This window comes from Cherax quadricarinatus, chromosome 12 (genome assembly GCF_038502225.1).
Source record: "Cherax quadricarinatus isolate ZL_2023a chromosome 12, ASM3850222v1, whole genome shotgun sequence".
NCBI lineage: Eukaryota > Metazoa > Arthropoda > Malacostraca > Decapoda > Parastacidae > Cherax > Cherax quadricarinatus.
Genome location: NC_091303.1, coordinates 15,510,657 through 15,525,656, shown reverse-complemented (window position 1 = coordinate 15,525,656; position 15,000 = coordinate 15,510,657). Strand labels below are relative to the sequence as shown.

Here is a 15,000-nt window from a genome sequence, read left to right as displayed (position 1 = left end):
TTGATACAATGTTATGGTCCTTGAAGGTGAGATCCTCCGACATGATCACTCCCAGGTCTTTGACGTTGGTGTTTCGCTCTATTTTGTGGCCAGAATTTGTTTTGTACTCTGATGAAGATTTAATTTCCTCATGTTTACCATATCTGAGTAATTGAAATTTCTCATCGTTGAACTTCATATTGTTTTCTGCAGCCCACTGAAAGATATGGTTGATGTCCGCCTGGAGCTTTGCAGTGTCTGCAATGAAAGACACTGTCATGCAGATTCGGGTGTCATCTGCAAAGGAAGACACGGTGCTGTGGCTGACATCCTTGTCTATGTCGGATATGAGGATGAGGAACAAGATGGGAGCGAGTACTGTGCCTTGTGGAAAAGAGCTTTTCACCGTAGCTGCCTCGGACTTTACTCTGTCGACTACTACTCTCTGTGTTCTGTTAGTGAGGAAATTATAGATCCATCGACCGACTTTTCCTGTTATTCCTATAGCACGCATTTTGTGCGCTATTACGCCATGGTCACACTTGTCGAAGGCTTTTGCAAAGTCTGTATATATTACATCTGCATTCTTTTTGTCTTCTAGTGCATCTAGGACCTTGTCGCAGTGATCCAATAGTTGAGACAGACAGGAGCGACCTGTTCTAAACCCATGTTGCCCTGGGTTGTGTAACTGATGGGTTTCTAGATGGGTGGTGATCTTGCTTCTTAGGACCCTTTCAAAGATTTTTATGATATGAGATGTTAGTGCTATCGGTCTGTAGTTCTTTGCTGTTGCTTTACTGCCCCCTTTGTGGAGTGGGGCTATGTCTGTTGTTTTTAGTAACTGTGGGACGACCCGCGTGTCCATGCTCCCTCTCCATAGGATGGTAAAGGCTCGTGATAGGGGCTTCTTGCAGTTCTTGATGAACACGGAGTTCCATGAGTCTGGCCCTTGGGCAAAGTGCATGGGCATGTCATTTATCGCCTGTTCGAAGTCATTTGGCGTCAGGATAACATCGGATAGGCTTGTGTTAACCAAATTCTGTGGCTCTCTCATAAAAAATTCATTTTGATCTTCGACTCTCAGTCTGGTTAGCGGCTTGCTAAAAACTGAGTCATATTGGGACTTGAGTAGCTCACTCATTTCCTTGCTGTCATCTGTGTAGGACCCATCTTGTTTAAGTAGGGGCCCAATACTGGACGTTGTTCTCGACTTTGATTTGGCATAGGAGAAGAAATACTTTGGGTTTCTTTCGATTTCATTTATGGCTTTTAGTTCTTCCCGCGATTCCTGACTCCTATAAGATTCCTTTAGCTTAAGTTCGATGCTTGCTATTTCTCTGACCAGTGCCTCCCTACGCATTTCAGATATATTGACCTCTTTTAGCCGCTCTGTTATTCTTTTCCGTCGCCTGTAAAGGAAGCGCCTGTCTCTTTCTATTTTACATCTACTCCTCCTTTTTCATAGAGGAATAAGCCTTGTGCATACATCGAGTGCCACCAAGTCAATCTGTTCTAGGCACAAGTTGGGGTCTGTGTTGCTTAGTATATCTTCCCAGCTTATATCGGTTAGGACTTGGTTTACTTGGTCCACTTTATGTTTTTATTATTGAAGTTGAATTTGGTGAATGCTCCCTCGTGACTAATCTCATTATGTCGGTCTGGGGCTCCCTTCATACTACATGTCTGAACCTCAATTATGTTGTGATCTGAGTATATTGTTTTTGATATGGTGACATTTCTTATCAGATCATCATTGTTAGTGAAGATGAGGTCTAGTGTATTCTCCAGTCTAGTAGGCTCTATTATTTGCTGGTTTAAATTGAATTTTGTGCAGAGATTTAAAAGCTCGTGTGAGTGTGAGTTTTCATCAGAGCTGCCTCCTGGTGTTATTACTGCAACAATATTATTTGCTATATTCCTCCATTTTAGGTGCCTTAAGTTGAAATCCCCCAGGAGCAAGATGTTGGGTGCAGGAGCTGGAAGATTTTCCAGACAGTGGTCAATTTTTAACAGCTGTTCCTGGAATTGCTGGGATGTTGCATCCGGAGGCTTGTAGACTACCACAATGACTAGATTTTGGTTCTCGATCTTTACTGCTAAAACTTCCACTACATCATTTGAGGCATTAAGCAGTTCTGTGCAAACAAGTGACTCTGCAATGTACAGGCCAATCCCCCCCTTTTGCCTGTTCACTCTGTCACATCTGTATAGGTTGTAACCTCGGATCCATATTTCGTTGTCCAAGTGATCCTTTATGTGGGTCTCAGTGAAAGCCGCGAACATTGCCTTTGCCTCTGCAAGCAGTCCACGGATGAAAGGAATTTTGTTGTTTGTTGCTGGCTTTAGACCCTGTATATTTGCAAAGAAGAATGTCATCGGACTGGTGGTAATGTTGGTACCGGGGGGGGGGATTTTTTTCCGGCATTAGTATCTGTATCTGTTGGTTTCGAGTGGAGGCCATCGACTGTGGTTCCACTCAAGGAATGACTGGATTTGGTGTACGATTTCTGCCATTTCCTGCCAGTTTTTTTTCCTTCCTGGCACTAAAAAACCTCTCCCTCTTGAGTGGCTGTGGCTACCCAGGTTTTCCCATGGCCTGGATGTTTTGTATCTTTTTGTCCCCTTTAGATGGTATGCCTGGCAATTTAAGTTATAGCACAGTCTTTCCTGTACTGAAGAGGTACACAGTTCTGGGTGAAAGAGCTTACAGGAAGGGAGTTTGCATTTTCCTGTTGTCATATGGGCACGGCATTTTCTAGGGTGGTCATAGTTGCACGTCCCGTCTGTTTTTCCAGATTTCTCATGTCTGCAGATACCAAGTGCATAGTATGTGCACAGGCTTGGTTTCCGTTTGCCTTGGGTTTCTGTGACTGTATTTCCTGTTGGTGCATGTTTCCCTGTCTTATTCCTAACCTCCCTAGCACCAACAATGGAGCTCCCACCAGTTGTTTTTGGTAATATATCCTCACTATTGCTAGTGGAGTCCTCTTGTTTGCTATTTCCTGTGGCATTTCTAGTTTGCAATATTGGTTTTATCTTATCTTTGACTACACTTGTTTCCCCACTACGACTCCTGTCCCCTATAAGGTCATTTATATGTATTCCTTCATGCATATAATTCCCGACTACCTGGACAAAATCTCCAGCTTCACCATTACTGTCCTCCAGCTTCACCATTACTGTCTCCCAGGACAGCACCTCCAGCTTCACCATTACTGTCTCCCAGGACAGCACTATCGGCCCCACATTTACTGACTACCAGGATATCACCTCCAGCCTTACAGTTTCTGACTACATGGCCAGTATCAAGGGCAGTACCATTCAGCCCAGACTTTTTATGTTCCCATCTGTTGTAGAAAGCTTCCAGGTTTTCTATGAAAGCAGCTTTGATGTTATCCTCTTTTAATACCCTTGTGATTTTAGTCCACAGATTTATCTCATTTGGGCATACCCAAAAACACTTCCCTGTTTTAATACTGCTTGTAGCTAGTTCTTGGATATCCGCACAAGGGGCGTGACACCAATTTCCACAAAAATGACAATTTATCCATGTGGAAGCCCGTTTGTTTGATTGACTGCAGACTACACAGAGCTTCATAGTGATTTGAATGGTTGATTTACTGTAATTCTACTAGCAACCTCTTGAATACTCTATTAATAACCTCCTTAAATGAAGCTCTAGCTATTTGTATTTCTATTTCTAACTGTACTTGTATATTGGACAGCTTACCGTGTACGTTCCTGATTTATATTTATTGTTTGTGTTTGATAAGGGCGCCTACAACCCCATCCGTTTACAGTCTGCTTTATTGTCCAACGAATCCGTTTGAAACCAGTCAAGGGTTCGGACCAGTCGAGGGTTCGGACCAGTCGAGGGTTCGGAACCAGTCTGATCTGATCAGTGGGTCACTTATTTAAAACATACTGGTCGGTGATTTGGGCTAACACATGAAGGATCTACTTGAAATTATCTACCCGAGTAATATGTGATTTGATTGATACAAAAGTATAAATTGCGTGTTGAAGAACCGGTGACTGCTGGCAGCTCCTACAATGACGAACGGTCGACCTCAACCCTTGTTTATCAATCGCTGTATCTAGCTTTTCTAGTTTTTTTTCGTCTCCACCACAATAAATGCTATATTATCACTATAGTTGACTGGTGGAAATTTTGGAGGAAGGACGCTTTTTCTGTAGTAATAATTGCTTCTTGTAGTGTATATTGCGACCGCTGGTAACTACAAAGAGAAAATTTTAGAAAGAACTTAATTTTAAATGAGTTCTTGCTAATTCTCCAGCTTTACATATTCGGCACGACATATATATATATATATATATATATATATATATATATATATATATATATATATATATATATATATATATATATATATATAAAGAGAGAGAGAGAGAGAGAGAGAGAGAGAGAGAGAGAGAGAGAGAGAGAGACAGACAGAGAGAAAGAGAGAGAGAGAGAGAGAGAGAGAGAGAGAGAGAGAGAGAGAGAGAGAGAGAGAGAGAGAGAGAGAGAGAAGTGTAGAGGAGAGAGAGAGATTTTGGGAAATGTTGAGTGAATGCGTGGGGAGTTTTGAATCAAGTGTGAGAGTAATGGTGGTTGGGGATTTCAATGCTAAAGTGGGTAAAAATGTTATGGAGGGAGTAGTAGGTAAATTTGGGGTGCCAGGGGTAAATGAAAATGGGAAGCCTTTAATTGAGCTATGTGTAGAAAGAGGTTTGGTAATAATAGATGGCGAGAATATTTTGAGGAACTTTTAAATGTCGACGAAGAAAGGGAGGCGGTAATTTCATGCGCTGGACAGGGAGGTATAGCATCTTTTAGGAGTGAAGAAGAGCAGGATGTGAGTGTGGGAGAGGTGTGTGAGGCATTACGTAGAATGAAAGGGGGTAAAGCAGGTGGAACTGACGGGATCATGACATAAATGTTAAAAGCAGGGACGGATATAGTGTTGGAGTGGTTGATATTTTTATTTAATAAATGTATGAAAGAGGGGAAGGTACCTAGGGATTGGCGGAGAGCATATATAGTCCCTTTATATAAAGGGAAGGGGGACAAAAGAGATTGTAAAAATTATAGAGGAATACGTTTACTGTGTATACCAGGGAAAGTGTATGGTAGGGTTATTACTGAAATAGAGGTAAGACAGAATGTAGGATTGCAGATGAGCAAGGAGGTTTTAGAGTGGGTAGGGGATGTGTAGATCAAGTGTTTAGATTTAAGCATATATGTGAACAGTATTTAGATAAAGGTAGAAAAGTTTTTATTGCATTTATGGATTTAGAAAAGGCATATGATAGAGTGGATAGGGGAGCAATGTGGTAGATGTTGCTAGTATATGGAATAGGTGGTAAGTTACTAAATACTGTAAAGAGTTTTTATGAGGATAGTGAGGCTCAGGTTAGGGTGTGTAGAAGAGAGGGAGACTACTTCTCGGTAAAAGTAGGTCTTAGACAGGGATCTGTAATGTCACCATGGTTCTTTAATATATTTATAGATAGGGTTGTAAAAGAAGTAAATGCTAGGGTGTTCGGGAGAGGGGTGGGATTAAATTATGGGGAATCAAATACAAAATTGGAATTGACACAGTTAATTTTTGCTGATGAGATATGGGAGATTCTAAAGAAAAATTGCAAAGGTTAGTGGACGAATTTGGGAGTGTGTGTAAAGGTAGAAAGTTGAAAGTGAACATAGAAAAGAGTAAGGTGATGAGGGTATCAAATGATTTAGATAAAGAAAAATTGGATATCAAATTGAGGAGGAGGAGTATGGAAGAAGTGAATGTTTTCAGATATTTGGGAGTTTACGTGTCAGCGGATGGATTTATGAATGATGAGGTTATTCATAGAATTGATGAAGGAAAAAAGGCGAGTGGTGCGTTGAGGTATATGTGGAGACAAAAAACATTATCTATGGAGGCAAAGAAGGGAATGTATGAAAGTATAGTAGTACCAACACTCTTATATGGGTGTGAAACTTGGGTTGTAAATGCAGCAGCGAGGAGGCGGTTGGAGGCAGTGGACATGTCCTGTCTAAGGACAATGTGTGGTGTGAATATTGTGCAGAAAATTCGGAGTGTGGAAATTAGGAGAAGGTGTGGAGTTAATAAAAGTATTAGTCAGAGGGCTGAAGAGGGGTTGTTGAGGTGGTTTGGTCATTTAGAGAGACTGGATCAAAGTAGAATGACATTGAGAGCGTATAAATCTGTAGGGGAAGGAAGGCGGGGTAGGGGTCGTCCTCGAAAAGGTTGGAGGGAGGAGGTAAAGGAGGTTTTGTGGGCGAGGGGTTTGGACTTCCAGCAAGCGTGCGTGAGCGTGTTAGATAGAAGTGAATGGAGACGAATGGTATTTGGAACCTGACTAGCTGTTGGAGTGTGAGCAGGGTAATATTTAGTGAAAGGATTCAGGGAAACCTGTTATTTTTACATAGCCGGACTTGAGTCCTGGAAATGGGAAGTACAATGCCTGCACTTTAAAGGAGGGGTTTGGGATATTGGCAGTTTGGAGGGATATGCTGTGTATCGTTATACGTATATGCTTCTAAACTGTTGTATTCTGAGCACCTCTGCAAAAACAGTGATTTTGTGTGAGTGAGGTGAAAGTGTTGAATGATGATGAAAGTATTTTCTTTTTGGGGATTTTCTTTCTTTTTGGGTCACCCTGCTTCGGTGGGAGAAGGCCGACTTGTTAAATATATATATATATATATATATATATATATATATATATATATATATATATATATATATATATATATATATATATATATATATATATATATATATATATATATATATATATATATATATATATATATATATATATATATATATATATATATATATATATATATATATATATATATATATATATATATATATATATATATATATATATATATATATATATATATATATATATATATATATATATATATATATATATATATATATGTATATATATATATATATATATATATATATATATATATATAAATGTATATATATATATATATATATATATATAAATGTATATATATATATATATATATATATATATATATATATATATATATATATATATATATATATATATATATATATATATATATATATATATATATATATATATATATATGCAAAACAACCACTCTGAAAGAATAGAGAAATTCCAAGCGCTTTCATAGATGAGGAAATATCCAAAATTTATGAAATAGGTAATGATTTAAAATACCCAAGAAATGTAATTGATAAATCTTTTAAAGTTGCTAGAAACACTTTTTATTTCCAAAAAGGGGCAACCAGCCTTATTCAACTAAAAATATGTTGGTTCTCCCTTACCATGAAAACTTGGTTGATATGCCTTCTCTTCTTAAGACTTTTCATATTAAAGTTGTATTCAAAAATCATGATACAGTAAAAAAACTTTTGATAATGAATTCCCCCCAAAATGCTGATGGATGTGTCTATAAGATTCCTTGTAAAATTTGCGATAAAGTTTATTACGGTCAAACTGGTAAAAATCTCGAACTAAGATTAAAACAACATAAATATACCATTAGAACTGGACAAGATTCCAATGCTCTATTTATTCATGTAAGAGATTTTAACCATCCAATTGATTTTCAAAAAGTTGAGAAAGTAGTATCAAGCAAGTCCATGGTCGACAGGAATATAATTGAATCTTGTTTCATAAAAAGCAGTTTTGACAATAATATGAATATTTCCTTTGGTTTATATAAATTAGATCCATTTATAATTAATAGAATTTGGGAAGAATTTAATAATACACTGGACAAATAATTTTTAAATTTTCTTGGGTAGAATAGCTTGGGGGTGAGTTGTGCAAAGGACCTATCCAAGCTGGCTCGACGCGCGTCACGTGTTTAACCGTTGTGGGATCTGATAGTGAGGTGCTGGCCGGACCCCTTATATAGCTTCCTTGGATGCTTTACTTTCATAGTTCCTTGATAATGTGAGTAGTCACGAAAGCGCTTGGAATTTCTCTATTCTTTCAGAGTGGTTGTTTTGCATATTTTGAAATCACCTGTTCACTGTGATCTTATTGCATATATATATATATATATATATATATATATATATATATATATATATATATATATATATATATATATATATATATATATATATGTATATATATATTATATATATGTATATATATATATATATATATATATATATATATATATATATATATATATATATATATATATATATATATATATATATATTATATTATATATATATATATATATATATATATATATATATATATATATATATATATATATATATATATATATATATATATATATATATATATATATATATATATATATATATATATATATATATATATATATATATATGAAGCAAGTCCTGCTTCAGATAGTGAAGCTTCGTTGCCTACGTAGATCCTTAACTGCTAATAAAAGTATTTCAAGAAATGATTGATAAACACTTCATTTATATAGGGAATTAGAAAAAATCAGCTTTAGGATCAAAACGACTCAGCTTGACTCGCAGTTCCTTGATACTTGTATGAACTGAAATCCAACTACGAGCTTTTTAACCTCAACAGCACTTATAACTAATAAATGCTATAGGAGCTGGAATTACCGCGGCTGCTGCACCGGATTTGCCCTCCATCTGATCCTCGAAAGAGTCTCACATCGTTAAATTTCTGTTAAATTTTCTTGCAGTTTAAGTTATTGTCTAAAAGACTTTCCGCTGCTCCAATGTTTATGATGAAAGATTTATCAGAGAATCGGGAGCTGCATCGTGACAAACAGCATCAAAGGAAGCAACCTTCTGGACACACACCTGACTACCCTTGTACTGATACAGATCCCAACCCAGCCCTACATACCTCACTCCAGCCCTACATACCCCAACCCAGCCCTACATACCTCACTCCAGCCCTACATACCCCAACCCAACCCTACATACCTCACTCCAGCCCTACATACCCCAACCCAGCCCTACATACCTCACTCCAGCCCTACATACCCCAACCCAGCCCTACATACCCCAACCCAGCCCGACATACCTCACTCCAGCCCTACATACCCCAACCCAGCCCTACATACCTCACTCCAGCCCTACATACCCCAACCCAGCCCTACATACCCCAACCCAGCCCGACATACCTCACTCCAGCCCTACATACCCCAACCCAGCCCTACATACCTCACTCCAGCCCTTCATACCTCACTCCAGCCTTACATACCCCAACCAAGCCCTACATACCTCACTCCAACCCTACATACCCCAACCCAGCTCTACATACCCCACTCCAGACCTACATACCTCACTCCAGCCCTACATGCACCAACCCAGTCCTACATACCTCACTCCAGCCCTACATACCTCACTCCAGCACTACATATCTCACTCCAGCCCTACATACCCCAACCCAGCCCTACATACCTCACTCCAGTCCTACATACCCCAACCCAGCCCTACATACCTCACTCCAGCCCTACATACCCCAACCCAACCCTACATACCTCACTCCAGCCCTACATACCCCAACCCAGCCCTACATACCTCACTCCAGCCCTACATACCCCAACCCAGCCCTACATACCCCAACCCAGCCCGACATACCTCACTCCAGCCCTACATACCCCAACCCAGCCCTACATACCTCACTCCAGCCCTACATACCCCAACCCAGCCCTACATACCCCAACCCAGCCCGACATACCTCACTCCAGCCCTACATACCCCAACCCAGCCCTACATACCTCACTCCAGCCCTTCATACCTCACTCCAGCCTTACATACCCACTCCTTCCCTACATACACTACTCTTGCCCTACATACCCCACTCCTGCCCTACATGCCCCACTCATGCCTTACATACCCCACTCCGGCTCTACATACCCCACTCCGGCCCTACATACCCCACTCCTGCCGTACATACCCAACTTCTGCCCTGCATACCCCACCCCTGCCCTACATACCCCACTCCTGCCCTATATACCTCACTCCTGCTCTACATATCCCACTCCTTCTCTACATACCCCACTCCTGCCCAACATACCCTACTTCTTTCCTACATACCCCACGCCTACCCTATATACCCCACTCCTGCCCTACATATCGAAATCCTTCCCTACATACCCCACTACTGCCCTACATACCCCACTCCTGCTCTACATACCCACTCCTGCCCTACATACCTTACTCGTGCCCTACATACCCCACTCCTGCTCTACACACCCCTCTTCTGCCTTACATATCCCACTCCTGCCCTACATACCCCACTCTCTCCCTACATACCCCACTCCTGCCCTACATACCCTAATCCTGCCCTACATACCCCACTCCTGCCCTACATACCCCTCTCCTGCTCTACATACCCCACTCTTGCGGTACAAACCCCACTCCTTTCCTACATACCCCAATCCTGGCCTACATACCCCATTCCTGCCCTACATACCCCACTCCTGCCCTACATACCCCACTCCTGCCCTACATACCCCACAAAGACTATACCACAACATCATAAGTTCTGGCAGCATGAACTTTTAATATGTAAAATGCGATGCTGGAATTCATGATCATATGTGCTGAATATCGTATATTAAGGTGTGATTTTCCGGCAACAGGTGCGTGTGTGGGTTTGCAGGTGTTTTTGAAATTATCTTGGTGTGTTAATGTTTAATTACGTGTTTATGTGAGCGTAGGTATGTGTGATTATGTGTGCGTCTGTGTGTGTGTGTGTGTGTGTGTGTGTGTGTGTGTGTGTGTGTGTGTGTGTGTGTGTGTGTATGTGTGTGTGGGTCTGTGCGTGTGTGCGTGTGTGTGTGTGTGTGTGTACTCACCTCACCTACTCACCTAATTGTGGTTGCAGGGGTCGAGACTCAGCTCCTGGCCCCGCCTCTTCACTAAGTGCTACTAGGTCCTCTCTCTCCCTGCTTCATGAGCTTTATCATACCTCATCTTAAAGCTATGTGTGGTTCCTGCCTCCACTACCTCACTTGCTAGGCTCTTCCACTTCCTGACTACTTTGTGACTGAAGAAATACTTCCTAACATCCCTTTAACTCATCTGGGTCTTTAACTGTAACTGTGACCCCTTGTTTCTTAGTCCCATCTCTGGAACATCCTGTCTCTGTCCATCTTGTATATTCCACGCATTATTTTGTATGCCGTTATCATGTCTTCCCTGACCCTCCTGTCCTCCAGTGCCGTCAGGCCAATTTCCTTTAACCTTTCTTCGTAGGACAGTTCCCTTAGGTCTGGGACTAGTCTTGTTGCAAACCTATTCACTTTCTCTAATTTCTTGACGTGCTTGATCAAGTATGGGTTCCAAACAGGTGCTGCATACTCCAGTATGGGCCTGACGTACACGATGTACAGTGTCTTGAACGATTCCTTATTAAGGTATCGGAACGCTGTTTTCATGTTTGCCAGGCGCCCATATGCTACAGCAGTTATCTGGTTATGTGTGCTTCCGGAGACATGCTCAGTGTGAGTGTGTGTGTGTGTGTGTGTGTGTGTGTGTGTGTGTGTGTGTGTGTGTGTGTGTGTGTTTTTGTTTTCCTCCGGGTCATGCTCATGTATCATATTTCTGAGTTGTTAACTTGTTGATTTTTTTCAGGGCTGTTACCCTTCCCAAGTGTTTTCCCTTATACCAAATTCATTCTCTTTAAATTTCCCTGTAACCAAAGCTAGCTTTACTTTGCCTCCCAAATCTCGAATATACCCCCCTCGTGGTGTAAATATTTGTACATTCGTGACCGAGACTTTTAACTCAAAATACAGTTTTTTATTTTTTTCTAAATGCGGGCTTTATCGCCTTTTCCATGATTTTGGGAGGCTGTATTACCCTTCCTTTTAACTCTCTATCTCCCTTTAAAGGAGATCCCCCCTGCTGTTTCTCCCCCATCCTTTAATGAAAAGGAAAATACTACGAGAGAATCGTCGAAATGTGGCCCCCTTCAATCCCGGTTGTGCATCATTTGGGGATATAGCCAGGTGCAAGGACGAAACGTTGGCAAAATTAATTTCCTTCTGGTATTTTCCTATGTACCCGCTTTGAAAAAGATTACCTGGATAAGCTTGGTTTTTCTAATATCAAAAAAGCGTGTTTGAATAACCTATAGTTTTCAAGGGAAAAACCTTTTCCCGGGGCGATTCCTTTTCGTAGTAAACCCTGTTGGGTTGGGGTGCCCGCTCCAACGGGGTGTTGGGTTGTTTGGGGGTTGTTTTTATAATATCTTAAACGATCATGTCTTTTAAAAATTCCTAGTTGTGGTTATCTGACGATACTGGATGGGATTCTTCCTTCTCTAAAACTGTTACATTTTATTCGGGGTATTAAAAACCCATCAGGAATCCCTCCCCATCAGGAAACCCGGTCTGGGTTGATAAGTAGGCCCCCTTTTATCTGCCCCTTGCTTCCCAACCCCGCCAATCACAAAAAAAGCCCCCCAAAGTTGTGGCGATGTTGTGCACTCTGACTCAACTTGGACTTAAACAAATCGGTAAGACAGTTCTCCCGTGTTTCTTGCTTCTATGTGTCTTTCTGTACAAATCCTCTGTATATTTTGTACATGTAGCTTCTGTTTGGGGGGAAATATCATTTACTCTCTGTTGCCTTTTGCTAGTTAATCTTTCTACCTTGGTTATAATGTAATTTATCTTTATTTCCCAAAAAAACATGTACAAAATATCAGTTTCCTGAAACAATGACATACTACTATAAAAGCCCTTGTTATACTACATCTCCGGCAAAATTGGTCGTTTTGTCCCGGACCGACCCCCCATCCTCCCCAGGCCTATTTTATACTGTAGGAACAAAAAAGGTAGATGTCTTAGGCACGTCCCCGATGTTTTCCAATTGGGGGATTCAACTCCGGACCTCGGTGTGAGTTAGTGCCTAACGATCATACGTCTACAACCAGGTGTGCAGACTAATAGCTTACCTGGTCGTAATATTTTCCCCCAAAATAAAATTTACTTGAAAATTTCCCGAAATAAATTATTCTTAAAAAGAAGATAAATTAAAAAAACAGGTGTTAAACTTTTTTGAAAAAAAACGGAAAAAAACCAAATAGAAAAAAAAAAAATAATTATATTATTACAAAAATATAATAAATAGATATTAAAAATTTTCCCCTAAATTTAAATCAAGTATGAATAAAAATAATAAAAAAAAATATATGCATTTATTTAAAAGGAAAAAAATTTTTAAAAAAAATCAATGTAAAATTAATTTTTAACAATAAAAATGTATAATTATTTGTACTATAAAATATGTAAAGTGATGGAAAAAGTATATTTTTAAACATAATATTAGTAAAAATATCGTATAAACATCCCAAAAACAAAATCAGATATATCTCATTAAAAACTCACATGGAGACAGAAACAGAGGGGGTTGATTGATCTGTTTAGTTTTTCCCCCCTTTTGGATCCTCTTCAGCAACAGCTGAAGCGATCCCAGGGAAAAAAAAATACGACCAAATTAAATCTTCTGAGTTTCTTCTCCTTATTAATTTTAACTGAGCATTGACAATTTCTTATCTTTAGTTATCCCTACAGATATGTAAATATATATATATATATATATATATATAATATATATATATATATATATATATATATATATATATATATTTTTTTTATATATAATATATATATATATATATATATATAATATATATATATATATATATATATATATATATATAAATATATATATATATATATATATATATCAACAACCAATTAAAAAGGGATAAAAAACGTAAATATGAAATTTTTGAAAAGAAAAATAATTAAAAATTAAAACATTCACTAATTTAAAACAAGAAAAAATGGGGGTTTCAAAACTTTTTGTCGCGGGGGACGGGGGTTTTTGGTCGGGGGTGACAGTGGTTGTGGTCAGCAGGTGACGGGGTTTTTGGGCAGCAGGTGACGTGGTTGTGGGCGCTGACGGTTTTTTGGGCGCGGTGCGTGGTTTGTCAGCGGTGACGTTGTTGTGGTCAGCAGGTGACGGTGGTTGGGTTTGCAGGTGACGGGTTTTTGGGCAGCGGGGGACGGTGGTTGTGGTCAGCAGGTGACAGTTGTTGTGGTCAGCAGGTGACAGTGGTTGTAGTCAGCAGGTGACAGTTGTTGTGGTCAGCAGGTGACAGTGGTTGTAGGCAGCAGGTGACGGTGATTGTGGTCAGCAGGTGACGGTGGTTGTGATCAGCAGATGACGACAGTGGTTGTAGTCAGCAGGTGACGGTGGTTGTGAGCACGGTGGTTGTGGTCAGCAGGTGACAGTGGTTGTAGTCAGCAGGTGACGGGGGTTGTGGTCAGCAGGTGACGGTGGTTGTGGTCAGCAGGTGACGGTGGTTGTGGTCAGCAGGTGACGGTGGTTGTGGTCAGCAGGTGACAGTGGTTGTAGTCAGCAGGTGACGGTGGTTATGGTCAGCAGGTGACAGTGGTTATGGTCAGCAGATGACGGTGGTTGTAGTCAGCAGGTGACAGTGGTTGTGGTCAGCAGGTGACAGTGGTTATGGTCAGCAGGTGACAGAGGTTATGTCAGCAGGTGACGGTGGTTGTGATCAGCAGGTGACGGTGGTTATGGTCAGCAGGTGACAGTGGTTATGGTCAGCAGGTGACAGTGGTTGTAGTCAGCAGCTGACAGTGGTTTTGGTCAGCAGGTGACGGTGGGCGTCGTCAGCAGGTGACAGTGGTTATAGTCAGCAAGTGACAAAGGTTGTGGTCAGCAGGTGACGGTGGTTGTGGTCAGCAGGTGACGGTGGGTGTCGTCAGCAGGTGACAGTGGTTGTAGTCAGCAAGTGACAAAGGTTGTGGTCAGCAGGTGACGGTGGTTGTGGTCAGCAGGTGACGGTGGGTGTGGTCAGCAGGTGACAGTGGTTGTAGTCAGCAAGTGACAAAGGTTGTGGTCAGCAGGTGACGGTGGTCATGGTCAGTAGGTGACAGTAGTTGTGGTCAGCAGGTGTAAGTTCTAACATCTGCTG

At 40.4% G+C, this 15,000-nt stretch overlaps 1 protein-coding gene across 3 annotated transcripts in view; it reads right to left on the bottom strand.

Moving 5' to 3' along the window:
* Positions 1 to 14,471: 14,471 nt before the first annotated feature.
* Positions 14,472 to 15,000, bottom strand: part of LOC138852614 (uncharacterized) — a 27,699-nt gene continuing 27,170 nt past the window's right edge. For all 3 annotated transcript variants that reach the window (XM_070084378.1, XM_070084375.1, XM_070084376.1), the window contains one exon: positions 14,472 to 15,000. This exon is cut by the window's right edge and continues 36 nt beyond it. The gene's annotated coding sequence lies outside the window, so the exon portion shown is untranslated.